This window comes from Apteryx mantelli, chromosome 22, assembly GCF_036417845.1.
Source record: "Apteryx mantelli isolate bAptMan1 chromosome 22, bAptMan1.hap1, whole genome shotgun sequence".
NCBI classification, from domain to species: domain Eukaryota; kingdom Metazoa; phylum Chordata; class Aves; order Apterygiformes; family Apterygidae; genus Apteryx; species Apteryx mantelli.
Genome location: NC_089999.1, coordinates 2482044 through 2495986, shown reverse-complemented (window position 1 = coordinate 2495986; position 13943 = coordinate 2482044). Strand labels below are relative to the sequence as shown.

General features: G+C 44.7%; 1 pseudogene; it reads left to right on the top strand.

Moving 5' to 3' along the window:
* The first annotated feature begins 7152 nt into the window (after positions 1 to 7152).
* Positions 7153 to 12362, top strand: LOC106496109 (1-acyl-sn-glycerol-3-phosphate acyltransferase alpha-like; annotated as a pseudogene).
* The last annotated feature ends 1581 nt before the right edge of the window (positions 12363 to 13943 follow it).

Here is a 13943-nt window from a genome sequence, read left to right as displayed (position 1 = left end):
TTTTTTTTTTTTTTTTTTACTACGCTTATGCTTTTACTGCTGAAAATATTTGGGCATAATTGCTGTTATTTGCTCAATTTAGTTTGCAGGAAACCTTTTCAGTGGGATAGAATCCAGCGATAAAAGAACTTTATTAAAAGATGTTCCAGTTCCATGCAAATTACTCAATATCACAAAGCAGAACAAAATGACATATCAAGAAAGACTGACTACCAATCAAACGGACTACTTAAGCAATTCATATATACTGGATTTCAGTAAGCTTTACCATCAAAAACATATTTTGTACTCTCCTTTTGCATGACAGCAAATAGTTGCCAGCCCACACAGAAAGAGATGGTCTAACTAAGGCTTTGGGAACTTTTCACGTCTCTTGCTTATTTTTGCTCTGCAATGTTTTATTTCAAAAAATACAGATTTTAATTTCCAGAGGAAATCTAATTGCTAATTACATGGTGCATTTAAACAAAGCAGTGACATGAAGAATCATGGAATTGTCCACACAGAAGAAAGAAGATGTTGTCTCATCAATTCCTGCCCTTACTCCAGAATGATTAAGGCATCATCTAGTGTGAGGGAAAACTGTGACAACATATTCCTGTAGCCAGAAATGAGTCTGTATGACTTACCTCTGGTCTGTAGAGGTGATGGGATGTGTCCTGGCAAAGACTAGAACAATCTAAAATCAAAATCCAGGGAATACTGGTATATCTTAACCATGCTCCCTTTTTCCTATCCCCATCTCACCTGGCTCCTGCCTTGCTGGCAGGAGGAAGGTGATATGAAAGCCATAGCGACATTCTTAGGAAGGAAAACCTCCCAGCAAAAGTCAGTTTGGACTGAGACTTCTGGCAGATGCACTTTAGAGCTGCTTTGCAATGTCAGCCTAGTGCAAAGAAACTTCTGATGAAACAGAGACTCAATGTATAGCCTCATATACAGCCTAATTTTGGAGAGCCAGACTATTAATCTACATGGTCTTTTAATTTAAAATTAACCAGGGTAAAGCTACCAAAGATCTTCTAATATGGGAAAGCAGTTGAGAAATGAACAGCAGTCATTGAAAGCCATATTGACACCATCTCTTCTGTTCAGAGTTGAGTTCACCTTAGACTACTGCCTCTGTCCTGTGTTGTATCAGAACTGTATTGAATTGAAATTGTATCAGAATGAGCTGCATTGAGAGAGGACCATCTTTGTTCTAACTGTGTGGTGTTACAAGCTTTTCTGCTGGCTCAAAGAATTAAAGGTATAATCAAAATCTGTGGCTGTTTCTCTGTGAAGAACTGGCAGTTTTCGGGGAAGTTTGGTACATGGTCCTCTGGATATGAACAAACTTCACTTTTCTTAAAGTACAAAAAAGGAATAGCTTATCTAGTTTCACTCCAAGTTTTTTGCCTCAATATCTTTTGTTGAAGGGAGCAAAACTGTTTTCTCCTTCTCCTGTAGTTTGGCAATCAATAAACATGTAGTTTATCAATCAATAAAAGATATTCTGAGCTGAGGCTGAAATGTTCCTCGCATATTGTAACAGGTGCAGTAACCAGAGGAAGGTGGAGGATGGTGATACGTTTTGTATGAGGATCTTGCACAAAACATATCCAAGTGAAGTACACACTTATTTCTAAAAAAAGAAAGTATTCATGGAGGAGCCTCTGGCCCGTGCTTCTCTGTCATGTGGCACTAGATTCCTTAGAGAAAGGGCCAGGGAATGATTTGGTTCTAATAAATAACTGACAATAATCTCTTCCTTATTTCTTCCAAAATGGGAAAAAGTCCCTAGGAAGTACTCAGAGAAAAGGAAGAGACACAGATACAAATTCTGACAGCATTTGGCTAGAGTGGAGAGGTGATGCTGGGGCTATGGTCCACCCCAGGTGTGTAGGCTGACAAACACAAGCCTGAAATTATTTTGAACATCAGTTCCTACATGCAAATGTGCCTAAGCCCACGATTTCTTGGGTATATCCCTGATGCCAAGCGCTTCAAGGGAATCAATAGATTTGATGGATGTGAGATGCCTGACTACAAAGGATGTTGTGTGTCTCAGTCTCTCTAGCTTTAGTTTTCCAGTATTAGTTATCTAAGTCTAAGGTGTGCACTTCCAAACGGTCAGTGTCTGTTCAGTCCATTGGTGGCAGAGGAGGCTTCATTCATTACCTTTAACTTCAGCAACTAACTTAAGAGGGAGAAAATGACTGGCTCAAAATCACACATGGGCTCTCTCTGTGCTAAGCACAGAGGACACATTCTTCCAACTTTAAATGAGCACAAGGCTGAAATTTAGAAAATTTAATCAAGCTTATCAGCTTGATCAAACTGCTTAATCAAGCTCATGGAAATGCTGGTGTGTAGTGGAATCAGGGCTATTGCATAGGACTGTCCAGAGTGTGCCTCTCCTGCTTGGTGGAGCCACGGAGCTGGGAAATGCAGCCTGCAAGAGATAGGTACCTCACCAGAACAGGGACAGGACCATTTGTCATGCTCAGCCTGTACTGCTGACTTAAGAAATGCAGTGCTCTCTCCTAGCTCTGTCTGGGGCCTCTCATACACCTTCTTTCTCACCCACAGCCTACTCCAGGTGCATCAGCTGCAGGAAAGGATGTCCACCATGGCTCCATCTTGCTCAAAACCATCTCCCAGCAGTGAATGCATTTCACTTGAGTGGAGAGCTACCAAGTTGTTCGGGGGACTGGACCACATGATGCACAAAGGAAGACTGAGGAAGCTGGATTTGTTCAGTCTGGAGAAGAGAAGGGGAGAGAGGGTGATTTCATTTTCAGTCTTCAACTATTTAATGAGTAGCTATAAAGCCAGATATCTCTCAGAGTTGCACAGTGAAAGGATGAGAGGCAACAGACACAAGTAGCAACAAGGGAAATTTCCATTAGGCAAAGAAAAAGTCTTCCCCGTGAGAGTGGTGCAACCCTGAGACAAGGACCTGAGAGGTGGCGGAATCTCCATCCTTGGAGATACTCCAAACTTGGCTAGACAAGTCCCTGACTAACCAAATCTGTTTTTTGAGTTACTCCTGCTCTGAGCAGATGTTTCGACTAGAGACCTCCAACTGTCTCTTTGCACCTTAGTTTTTCTATTTGATTCTGTAATTTATAATGATAAACTGATTTATTCTCCAGTTTTTAGTTCACCTGGCTGTGCTATGCAATACCTCTGTGGATGAAAGGCCTATAGCATAAGCTATTATAGTCTGTTGCACTACATTGCTATCACAGCTACAATGAATTGCTCCAGGGTTCTCTGGATGCCATGGGAATCTTCATGAGCCTATGCATACTTTCTCACAGAAACCCTCCTTCTTCTGTGATTATGGAAATTTCCAGATATTCTTCACTCATAAGTGGGTAGCCAGAGTTAATCTGTGCCTTGTAGAACTGTTATGCATAGATTTATCATGAAGTTACAGCTAGAGCATGATAATTACAGTTTCCTGAGCCTGGAGAAGAGAAGACTGTGAGGGGATCTTATTAATGTGTACAAATATCTTAAGGGAGGGTGTCAAGAGGATGGGACCAGACTATTTTCAGTGGTGTCCAGCAAGAGGACAAGTGTCAATGGGCACAAACTGAAATACAGGAAACTCTGTCTGAACATGAGGAAAAACTTTGCTGTGAGGGTGACTGTGCACTGGAACAGGTTGCCCAGAAAAGCTGTGTAGCCTCCTTCCTTGGAAATATTCAAAAGCTGTCTGGACACAATCCTGGGCAACGTGCTCTAGGCGACCCTGCTTGAGCAGGAGGGGTTGGACTAGATGATCTTTAAAGGTCCCTTCCAACCTCAACCATTCTGTGATTCTGGGATTCTGATGACCTGTGTCTAATATATTCATCCTGGAACTCTTTTGATTTTTTTTTTTTTTTTTTTGTCTCCAACTGTCTAACTGTCTAGTAGCTATATGCAATACATGAAATCCCGTTAGCACTTTCCTTTCAAGGACTGTGTAGCTGATATGGTCCTTGGCATGGGGCAGTCCCAAAGCTTTACCTTTTGATACCCTTTTGTTCCAGTCTGTTCCAATGGAACTGCTTGCACCAGAAGCTTCCAGTGGGAATTGCTCCTATTTCAGAAACCACTTCTCTTATCTCCATCTTGAAATCATTCCTGTCCAGTTTAGAAGGCAGCTGTGATCTTTAAGTTAAGCAGCCCTTCTCTCTCTCGAGTTTTTCTATACTGACAGCAGCCAGTTCTCTCTTCAGCCTTCATCTGCTTACTGTGAACAAGCCGATTTTCTTAGTCTTTTCTCATTAGATTAGATCGCCTTCCCTGCCTCCACCTCTCTCCCCTGGCCAATGTGTGGCCTAGTAAAGTTGGTGAGTAGTAGTGTCATTACAGTTGCATCATAAAAACTCATGATATGAGCAAGTCCCTCCTCCCCTACTTAAGAGTCATTTAAATTGGGCACTCTGATAAGAGCACAAAAACCCAGGGCAAAAGGGAGTCAACTGAACATGGATATATCTAGGCTAGAAATCAGGACCTTCATTAGAGCTGCAGTTCCTGAAAATGCTTTGCAGGTTAGGCAAAACCTGACTGCTTTTGAAACGGGAGCATGATGGGTCTAGATGCTACAGCTCCTTGCAACAGAAGAAAATTATATCTGAGGATTTTAGTATCTGTGGATTTGGAGCCTAAACATTTTGTTAGATCTGAGCCGGCTATCCTTCTGTGGTGAGTTGGGAAGGGCATATTTTTTATTACCTCTTTTGGTCCTTGCTTTCTCCCATACTCATCAGAGATACTTACCAGCTCTTGAAAACCCCATATACATTGAACCTAGCTTCATACTCTTGAACATCTGGTGTGTCCTTGACACCATGTCTGTCCTTAGTGCTTCAAGTGTGCTGAGTTCCCTATTCTGCATGGAACAGTTTGGTGATGCCCAGATTATGTTGGTTATTCCCCAGCCTCGTGATGCCATGGAGAGCCACTCCACTAGCAACTGGGCGTGCTAAAGGACTAATGAATTTTCACACTTGTAAATCCATTATAGTGGGTCCTTCTCTGGTTCTATGTTTTGTTTTCATCATGTGGACACATGAGCTGAAGACATTTTTTTCTGTCTTTCCCTCCAGTTCAGGAACTTGTGGTTTTGTATTTTAACTGTACTTTGGGGTTGCCGTGTTCCTCTTGGTAAGACAGCAATGTGCTACAGCTTGGTATCTGTTTTGTCATGCACTTAGATGCTATAGAAGTATAACTTCATTAGAGCCTTTGCTGAAATTATTTGAAAACTGTGGTCTGTCACTAAAAATAAAGCTCTTCAGTGGTTTGTGATGACTTTCTGTTTGCATGCTTTCCTGTCCCTAGACATTCTGGGCAAGTTTTCATGAGCAGAGTTGTGTAAGATTTTCCTCTCTCATTAGGTACCTGACAATGGCAGCCTTGATTTGAAAGCTGCAGCTCTCCTTCTTGCAGGAGAACCATTCAAAGTCTCTTTCACTGGCATCACCTTTCAGGAACCTCTCTCATGGTAGCTCAGAATGAATGAGTTGGTTGTCAAAACAACTTCCACCCAAATGTGACAGAGCATAACTGATATTGATGGGATATTAGGAAGGTTAAGAGACATTAGGAGTGTAACTATTTCCTCGATCAGAACTTGGTTTCTGGATACACACAAAGCCTCTGTCATTGGTTGTCTATGAATCAGATCCAAAAGGGAGCTAATCACTGTGGTGCCAGCACTGAGGACTGGTTGCTGGCCAGAGGATTAAGAACGCCTGGACTCTTTACATGCACGAGGTGCCTATCTTTTGTATATGCTGATGCAGGGAGACATAGGTGTCTGTTCATGTCAGGGAGGACTTTTCTGGGATGCCCATCCCCCACAATGGTATGTCCACCCTCTTTGCTTTGGCTGCCTCTCCTGGGGTTGCAGGGAGACCTCAAGAAACCTGAGCAGCATGAAAGACAGGAGGAGGAGAAGAGCTGATGGCTAAACCATGGAAGCAGGGAGCACAGCTGATGCCTTTCTTTATTGTCATGCCTTTCCCCAGCTTCTTTGTGAATTATTGTTCAGGCTTGTTCATTTTACTATTCCATGGGATTTGATCTTATTTTCCAGATTGCAGGTGGTGATCAGTGTGGTTTTATGGGTCCTCTGAATCCCTCTGATAATCTGCAGCTCCTGGTCCTGTTTGGAAATTAATATTGTTACTCTTTTTCTAAGTGATAGCTGCTTGAGCAAGGCCTGTTGTGCAGCTGATGAGACACTAATCTTAGTCATTACATTTGTTGTGAAGATACTTTTCATGCTTTGGTTTTAGGAGTTGAAATACTGATGGAGCACTCCCAGGTTCTACTTGTTTTTTCCTGATTTATTTGTTACGTATGCAGATGCTGTCTAAACATGTGCCTGCCTCTGGCTATGAAAAAGTCGAGAGTAGCTGTTCTTGCTTTGTTTGTCTTTTTGTCTAGACATGTGGCAATTGTGTCACTTTTCCCACTCTAATTGAGGAATGCCCGATTGCTAAGCCTGGTCTCTTTAATGACTACATGTGTGGGGCAGGAACTGGCTGCTAAGATCATCAGTTTTCTCTTTCTTTCTCTCCTCCATAATACTAATTTCTGATTTCCTGTATCTGCTGGAGTCAGCTCACTTCCACACTGATGCTTGGTGCTTCCCAAAGGAGAGTGAGATAGCTGGGACAGTACAACAGCCACACGTTTATGCTATCCTGCCCATCCTGCTCCCTCCCATCAAAGACTTTCTCACAGTTTTTGTAGTTCCCATGCACAGAGCTTGATGAAAAGACATGTTTGCAATACAGTGTTCCTGTCCCTGAAGGTAGAACATCTCTTGAAACAGTCATTGCTCTACCAACCCAAACCACACACTCCCCCTTTGCAAAAACCATCTTGCTATTGCATGTTTTCCTCTGCTTGACAGCCTGCTCCTGCACACACGATTCTGCTGGAGCTCGCTTGCTAAACCGGCTTTCCAATGTTATTTTAGCTCCAAGCAGCAGACAAAAGCAGGTACTTTCTGAAGCACCTCTCCTGAATCTTGTTACAGCTTTGCATCACCCACATGTAGCTGATCAAGTGAATCTAAGCTCTGCCCCACAATATCAGAGCCAGTTACTCATTTACTGCTCTGTGTAACACTCCTCTGATTAAGTCTGGGCCGAAAGGATGGACATATTGCCCATTCACTATCCCTTTACTTTTCTGCTCATCACATTTCTAGTCTTTTATCATGTGAATCCCAGATTCAGATATTTTTGCAAGATGTCCTTATAAAAGTTGTGGATCTTCATCTCATCCTGTCTTGTTATCATCATGAGTGCTCCTCGTGGACGTAACGTGGAAAACATAAAGTAAGTTGGCTGTGAGTTCTTTCTTCTCTACGCATTGATTGACTTGCACTCTATTTTGGAGGGTCACGCGAGTTCTGCTGCAGTGGGGAGGAATTAGTTGTACATTGGTGTGGAGAGTTGCCAGGCCGTGTAATGCAGAAGAGGGATGTGGTTTTCAGGATCATATTTGTCTGCAACAAGTTGCAGAACTTAACTGGAGACTGCATAACTGGATGTATTCATGTGATTAGTAGCAGTTTACATTAATAGACAAGCTCTTGGGGTGTGGGTTGAGCAGGGTGCTAAAAGTCAAGCAAATGTTCACCTCTGCTGACTCTGCTACACAGCAGTAGCTTCTGGAAGATAGGGCTTGTAGCCTCTTGAAGAGCTACAAAAGTAGGATTTATTACTTCAGAAGGTATTGTATGCTGCAGTGGGAGTTCCCAGACGTACCTCCTACTTGAGCCTCAGCCTTTCACTTTAAGAAATTTTCTTCAGTTCTTAAATTGTTTTGTGCCTTACTTATATTCTCTTCCTTTTAACACCTGTTAATAATGATATATAAGGATATAATGAAATAATGAGCTGAGGGGCCATACTAGTTGCTGTGCTCCAAGACAGACAAGTCATGGATCAAATCTGGGACAGCAGAGAGACAGGCTACTTCACAGGAGTAGACTGTGAGATGGACTAGTTTGGATGGGTGGGGTTTGGCCCCTCCATCCAATTTCAGCTTTTCTCTGGCTCGTGTCTGCCCCCTGTTTTCCAGGTTTCTTCGCATGGTGTTCCTGCCACTCAGATACATCTTTGGTATCAAGCTAGTGGTGAAGGGCAAGGAGAACCTCAGAACTAAGAAGCCCTTCGTAATTGTGTTGAATCACCAGACCTCCCTTGACATTATGGGTATGTAGAGATCCTGCCTGCCCTGCTCTTGGCCCCCAGTGCTCTGGGCAGGACAGTAGTATGAGAGGAAAACCAACTACTCCAGGGGGATTGCAGGCAGGGAGCGTAAGTCTTGGCTTGTTTCTTGCAGCTTCTCCCAAGCAGAAGTACCACAGGCAGAAAGGCAGGAGTATTGGCTGTGATATAATTCATTCCCAGTCAGCCCCAAGCCAGGGCTATTCTCCAGGGTATTACAGCCCAACAGGAATTTTCCAGCTAAAACAACTTCATTCTTTGCAAGAGAACTAGGATAAGAGTGCCAACTGACTGACCACAGCTGTGTCACAGCTGCTCTGATTCAGTGTTGGCAATGATCCTGCTCTAAGTAAGCGGTTGGTCTGGAAACCTCCAATGTCCCTTTCCCAACATGGCTATGATCCTGTGATGCTGGGTGGTCTAGTAGGAGCTGCAGGCATGACATCTCCCAGAGTGGTGTGCTATAGTCTAGAGCCTGGAGGGAACCTCAGGGCAGATGCCAACTTGTTCTGTCCCTGTTCTCCCCTTCCAGTGACGATGGAGATACTACCAAGTCACTGTGTGCCCATTGCAAAGAAGGAAATCCTATACATGGGTACTTTTGGCCTGGCATGCTGGCTTTCAGGCGTCTTTTTCATTAACTGTAAGAAGAGAGAAGAGTCTATCAATACCTTGACAGAGGTGGCACACTCCATGCACAAAGAGAATGTGAGTGGGAAGAACAGTTTGGAGGGGAGCAGGAGGCACTTTGTGCCACTTGAAAATGTGACCCTTGATGTGGCTGGAAGGGGATGTTTGTCTCTGGGCTAGGCACAGAACACAGCAGGGTAAGAGCACCTCAGGTGGGATAGATGTGCTGAATGTCCTGAAAGTGTTTGCGATGGAGGAAGAGGATGTATCTGCATGGCTGGGAGCAGACAGATCATTTTTAAGTGGTGTGCAGTGGTCTAAGATAGTGCTGGGACTGTGGTCCCTACATCTCAGTGTCTTCTCCCTCCTGCAGTTCCGAGTCGTGATCTTCCCTGAAGGAACTCGTAATCATGGTGGGTCCATGTTGCCCTTCAAACGTGGGGCCTTCCAGTTGTCTGTGAGAGCCCAGGTGAGAGCCACCTTCCTCCCGCCCCACTGGGATGCAGTTTGTCTGCCATGGTCCACCACCAAACCAGGGCTAAAAGGCTTCTGGTCCAAGGCTTTCCTTTGGATTGTGTACACATTAAGGAGTTTAGCAGGCGCTAGGAGTGGCACAGGCTGGGACAGGTGGAAAACCTCCGTGACTCAGCTTGAGAAAATGGTGGAGGGATCCTGACAATAGCCCTGGATCTGCATGGAGGAGTTTCTCCACAGCTGCTGCAGAACAGGCCACTATAATAGTGATTTGGCAATCCATGCATTGTTGACCTCAGTATAGAGATGTAAAGGTGAAATCCAACAGAGAGGATATTGGGAGATATGGTTAAATTATCTAAATAACCCTCTGAAATTCTACTAGCAGCTGTCTAATTATCAGCAATATGCTTAGCTCACCTGAGAACACCAGTTCCCTTTGAGGGGGGGAGAGGGAATTTGGGAGATTTGTAGACTCACTCACTGTAGACTGCCTCCCCTCCAGGTCCCCATTATTCCTGTAGTGATCTCTTCATACAACAACTTCTACAGCCAGAAGGAGAAGAGATTTACAACAGGTAAGAGTTACTTGGGGCAGAGAGAAACTCCTGATCTCTCTCTCATTATGGTCTGGGTGTTGGTACTAGCTGAGTCCTTGGAGGGAGCTATGAGGTGGGTGAGTAGAGGAGTATGTGCAACATGGGAATAGCAGCCAGACAAATGCAGCTTCTCTCTTCTCAGGAGGGGAGAGAATGTGAGATTTCAGACAACACTTCTGCCTCCCCCCATGAATTTCTCACAGTTTACTCAAGACCTGTACCAGGGAACCTGGGAGAAGCAGCAGAAACTTGGGGCAGATGCTGCCCCCTGCCCCACCACACTGTCCTTGGATCTGCAGGTGCACGGAGAGTTGGGGAGCAAAAGGAAACAGAGCTTTCATAAAATGTCACACAGAATCCTGCTTCCTCTCAGTTACCACGTTCTTTCCATGTGTCATCCATTTATGATGACAAACTCTCTGCTGGTCACTGATAAAATTTCATGGAGAAAAAAAGACACAAGTCTTGTATTTCAAAAGGAAAATGCAGAAAAAACTGTCAAATACCAAGAACTTTTTGGTATTGGAAGGATTCTCCTGCGCGGGAGTCAGATAGGAGCATGAGCAAGGACTTCAGCTGTCTGCCCTGCTCTGCTAGCCTGCTCCGCTAGCCTGCTCCATCCTCTCTTCACCCATAACATCCCTCGTCAGTTGTACAACCAAGATAGAGCACTTTCCTGGGAAATCAGAGGGGATTTCCTGGGAAAGTCATCTGGAGTGGGGAGGGACCTCTGGAGTAGTTCAACCTCTTACTTAAGGAAAGCCAGCTCCAAAGAGAGATCAGGTTGCTCTGTGCCTTGTCCAGTCCAAGGAAGGAGATACCACAACCTCTCTGGGCTTTTTATGAAAGACTATTTGCAGCTGTATGTACATTTGCCCTTATAATAACCTCACCCGAGGTGTTCATGGTTAACTGGGATTTTTGTGACCCCTAAGCATGTTGCAGGGTCAGTCATTCCCAAATTGATGATTGTTAAAAAGGTAGGACCTTCACTGCTGGAGAAAGAACCACAATGAGCTTTTCCTGTAACTTCACCACCACCACCACCACTTTACCCATCTGGAAGTTTTGCCAGGATTGATTTCGAAGATGTGCTACACAGAGCCAAGATTTCTGCATGTCAGGATGGCTGATCCTTTAGATCAACTCTCCATCTAAGCAGGGGCTCAGGGTATGCTGATGAACTTCTGGAAAGCTCAGTCTCGTATCTACTCTGTGCACACTGGAGGTGTCTATTGTGCATGGAGGAAGTCTGGTGCTTGTGGGAAGTCTGTTATAGCCTGACAGCACTACATGTACAGCACAGCCCTGTCATCCTTCAACTTTTTCTGCAAGGCTAAGAGAGGTGTAGGAGACTCCTGAGATACCATGCTTAGCTTTGGATGGAATGAATTTTGTGGATTTGCATGCAGGCAGGGAGGACATCCTCTTCTTTTATGAAAGACTCTTCTCTATGGTTCTGTTTCACCTTCCTTGCATGGTTTTACTAGCAGCTCTTCTGGATCTCATTTCATAGCACACTTGTAGATGCATGAAAACATGCTAAAAAGTTAAAAAGTAAAACAGACACTCTCCAGGTCTTCAGGTGGGTCTATGTACAGGCAGTCTCTTGTCTTCACTGGCAAGAATAAAGGCCAGTGGGTGGAAGAACAGAAGAGTATAATGATAACTTTTCAAAACACTCATCCTGTTTCCAGCAGTCTGTTGCTTAATCTTCTTGTCTCTTGGCCAAACGGAGAGTTCTGGCATGATTTCTCTCATCCCAAAGTGCATCCTGGAAGGGACAACTCTGCTATATTGAATATACATAGATCAGAGCATGGCCAGTCTGGATGTATTGTATTACAGACATCTCATCCTCTTTGCCCTGGTCTGGACAGACCCTGAAGTCTAGAACTACCCAGTTGTGGGTGACCTCTTTCCACTGTGAAAACTGACCATTTATTCCTACTGCCTGTTCCCTGTCTTGCGACCCACAGTGGCCCCTTATTCCACATGAATTATTGCTTTGGATATACTAGGGGATTAGTGTATGGGAGAGATTCACCTGTTTCTGTATTTATGATTTTGTGGTCTCTGGGAACAAGGTAAGTCTGGTTTGGGTTTCTGCTGTGTGTATTTGGGACACGACTGGGTTGCTGTGTGGAAGAGGACATTTCCATTTGTTTCTGTCTTGTTTCTTCATTTGCACTGATCCCTATGCTACACCTTCTCTGGCTCTCCTATAATCCTCACATGCTTCCTTTCCTCTCTCTGAACCTCCTGTCTTACTCTTCTAGGGAAAATCACCATCCAGATCCTGCCAGAAGTGGAGACCCTTGACCTGGGCCCAGACGATGTTCCCAAGCTCACCGAGCAAGTCCGTGACTCCATGCTTGCCACCTATCAGAGGATATCAGGCATGATGAATGGGTCTTCCCATTAGTGATCTTATCTTTCAGCTCCAGTTTTGGGTATAGGTGCTTAGGGAGAGGGCATGGCAGCCACAGGAAGATCTGGAAACAGAGACAACCCTGGACTGCAACATTGACATACCAGTGATGAGCAAAATGTCCACAGAGGAAGGAGAACTTTAAGTGAAGCTGGTGAAATCATCCCTTGTTGCTTCCAAAAAACCCCCTGGGCCACCTGAGCTGTGCCCTAAACACACCATGGATAGGAGGACATGTCTTTTAATCATAACCCTAAGAACTTCTGTCCAACTGGACACCAACCAGTCTTAGACAGAGCTGGACCCTTCCTACGATCATTGCTGCATGTTTATAATCACCTTTTTCTATCCAAAACCAACAAGGTGGAGACATTTATCTGTGGGTCCATGGCTATCCCGTCAGATGTTGGGCCCCCCCAGCTGACACCCTTGGGGAAATACAGCTTGGGGCGGCGGGTTACCACATTCACCTGGAAGCTCATTCAGGAGGAAGCACTGTCTCCTGCCTCTCAGTGGGGAAGGACTTGAGGATAACTTCTGCCACAAGATGGGGGAGCCAAGGCAGCTTTGGGAGAGCGGAATTAAAGACCAATACATACATTACATGTGTCTGCAAGGGTTGGTGGTTTCTTTGTTTTTTTCAGACTTCCTTTTAAACAAAGCAATATTTTGCTTTCAGTGGTTGGGCTTGGGAATGGGCCCAAGGGACTTAGGTACCAGAGGCAAACAACAGAAATGTATTGCTTAACACACTGGCAGTGGCTTGATAATCTCATGGTTTTTAACACACTCTAAAGATTTTTCAATCCAAATGCATTCTGAGATCACTGATTTTTAAATATTGCCTGGTTTTGCTTTGTCTTCTAATGTCCTAAAAGCAACAGCTATGGCAGGCCATGGACAACAGAGCGCTACAAAACAAAACAAAGCAGAAAGCCTGAGATTCAGGCACTTAACTTCAATTTTGCTGTGAGCTGTATTATGATTAAAAAACAAAAATGATGGTATGTGTTTGTATATGGGCCAGGCTCATGTCCATGGCCTGAAAGAGACAGCAGCTCACCATGCTTCCCAAGAAGTCCTGCAAGGATACATCTGGGAAGTGAACGAGGTTCTGTTGGCATGAGAGACTTTGATCCAGTCAGTGCTATCTGGGAAACCAGGCTGCACAGCTAGCGTGCCATGGTATCTTGTGCCACTCTGCAAAAACAGGTTGCAGGTCTCTGGAAGCAGAAGTGCACAGGCACCTACCAGCCCACAAGGCACCAGTTGCAGAAGAGCCAGGCATGTATTCAGGCACATTACTGGAAACAGCCACCACTTGTAAGACTGCTGTTTATTTGGTTTTCCTGGAGTCTTGCCTTCCCTGCCTGGAGGTCCCTGCAGTTTTGACCTGTGGCCCGGCTTATTATGCGGCACATTCTCCACTCTCCATTGCTGAGCCCCAGGCCTTGGCAGTACAGCTGGTCTTCATCGGGCTCCCTGGGTCATGGGTGGGCAGCAGCTCTTTGGCCTTCTTGGAGCACTCTGGGGTGAGATGGGCTTGGCTCACCAGCACATCCCCGTGGCAAAGCC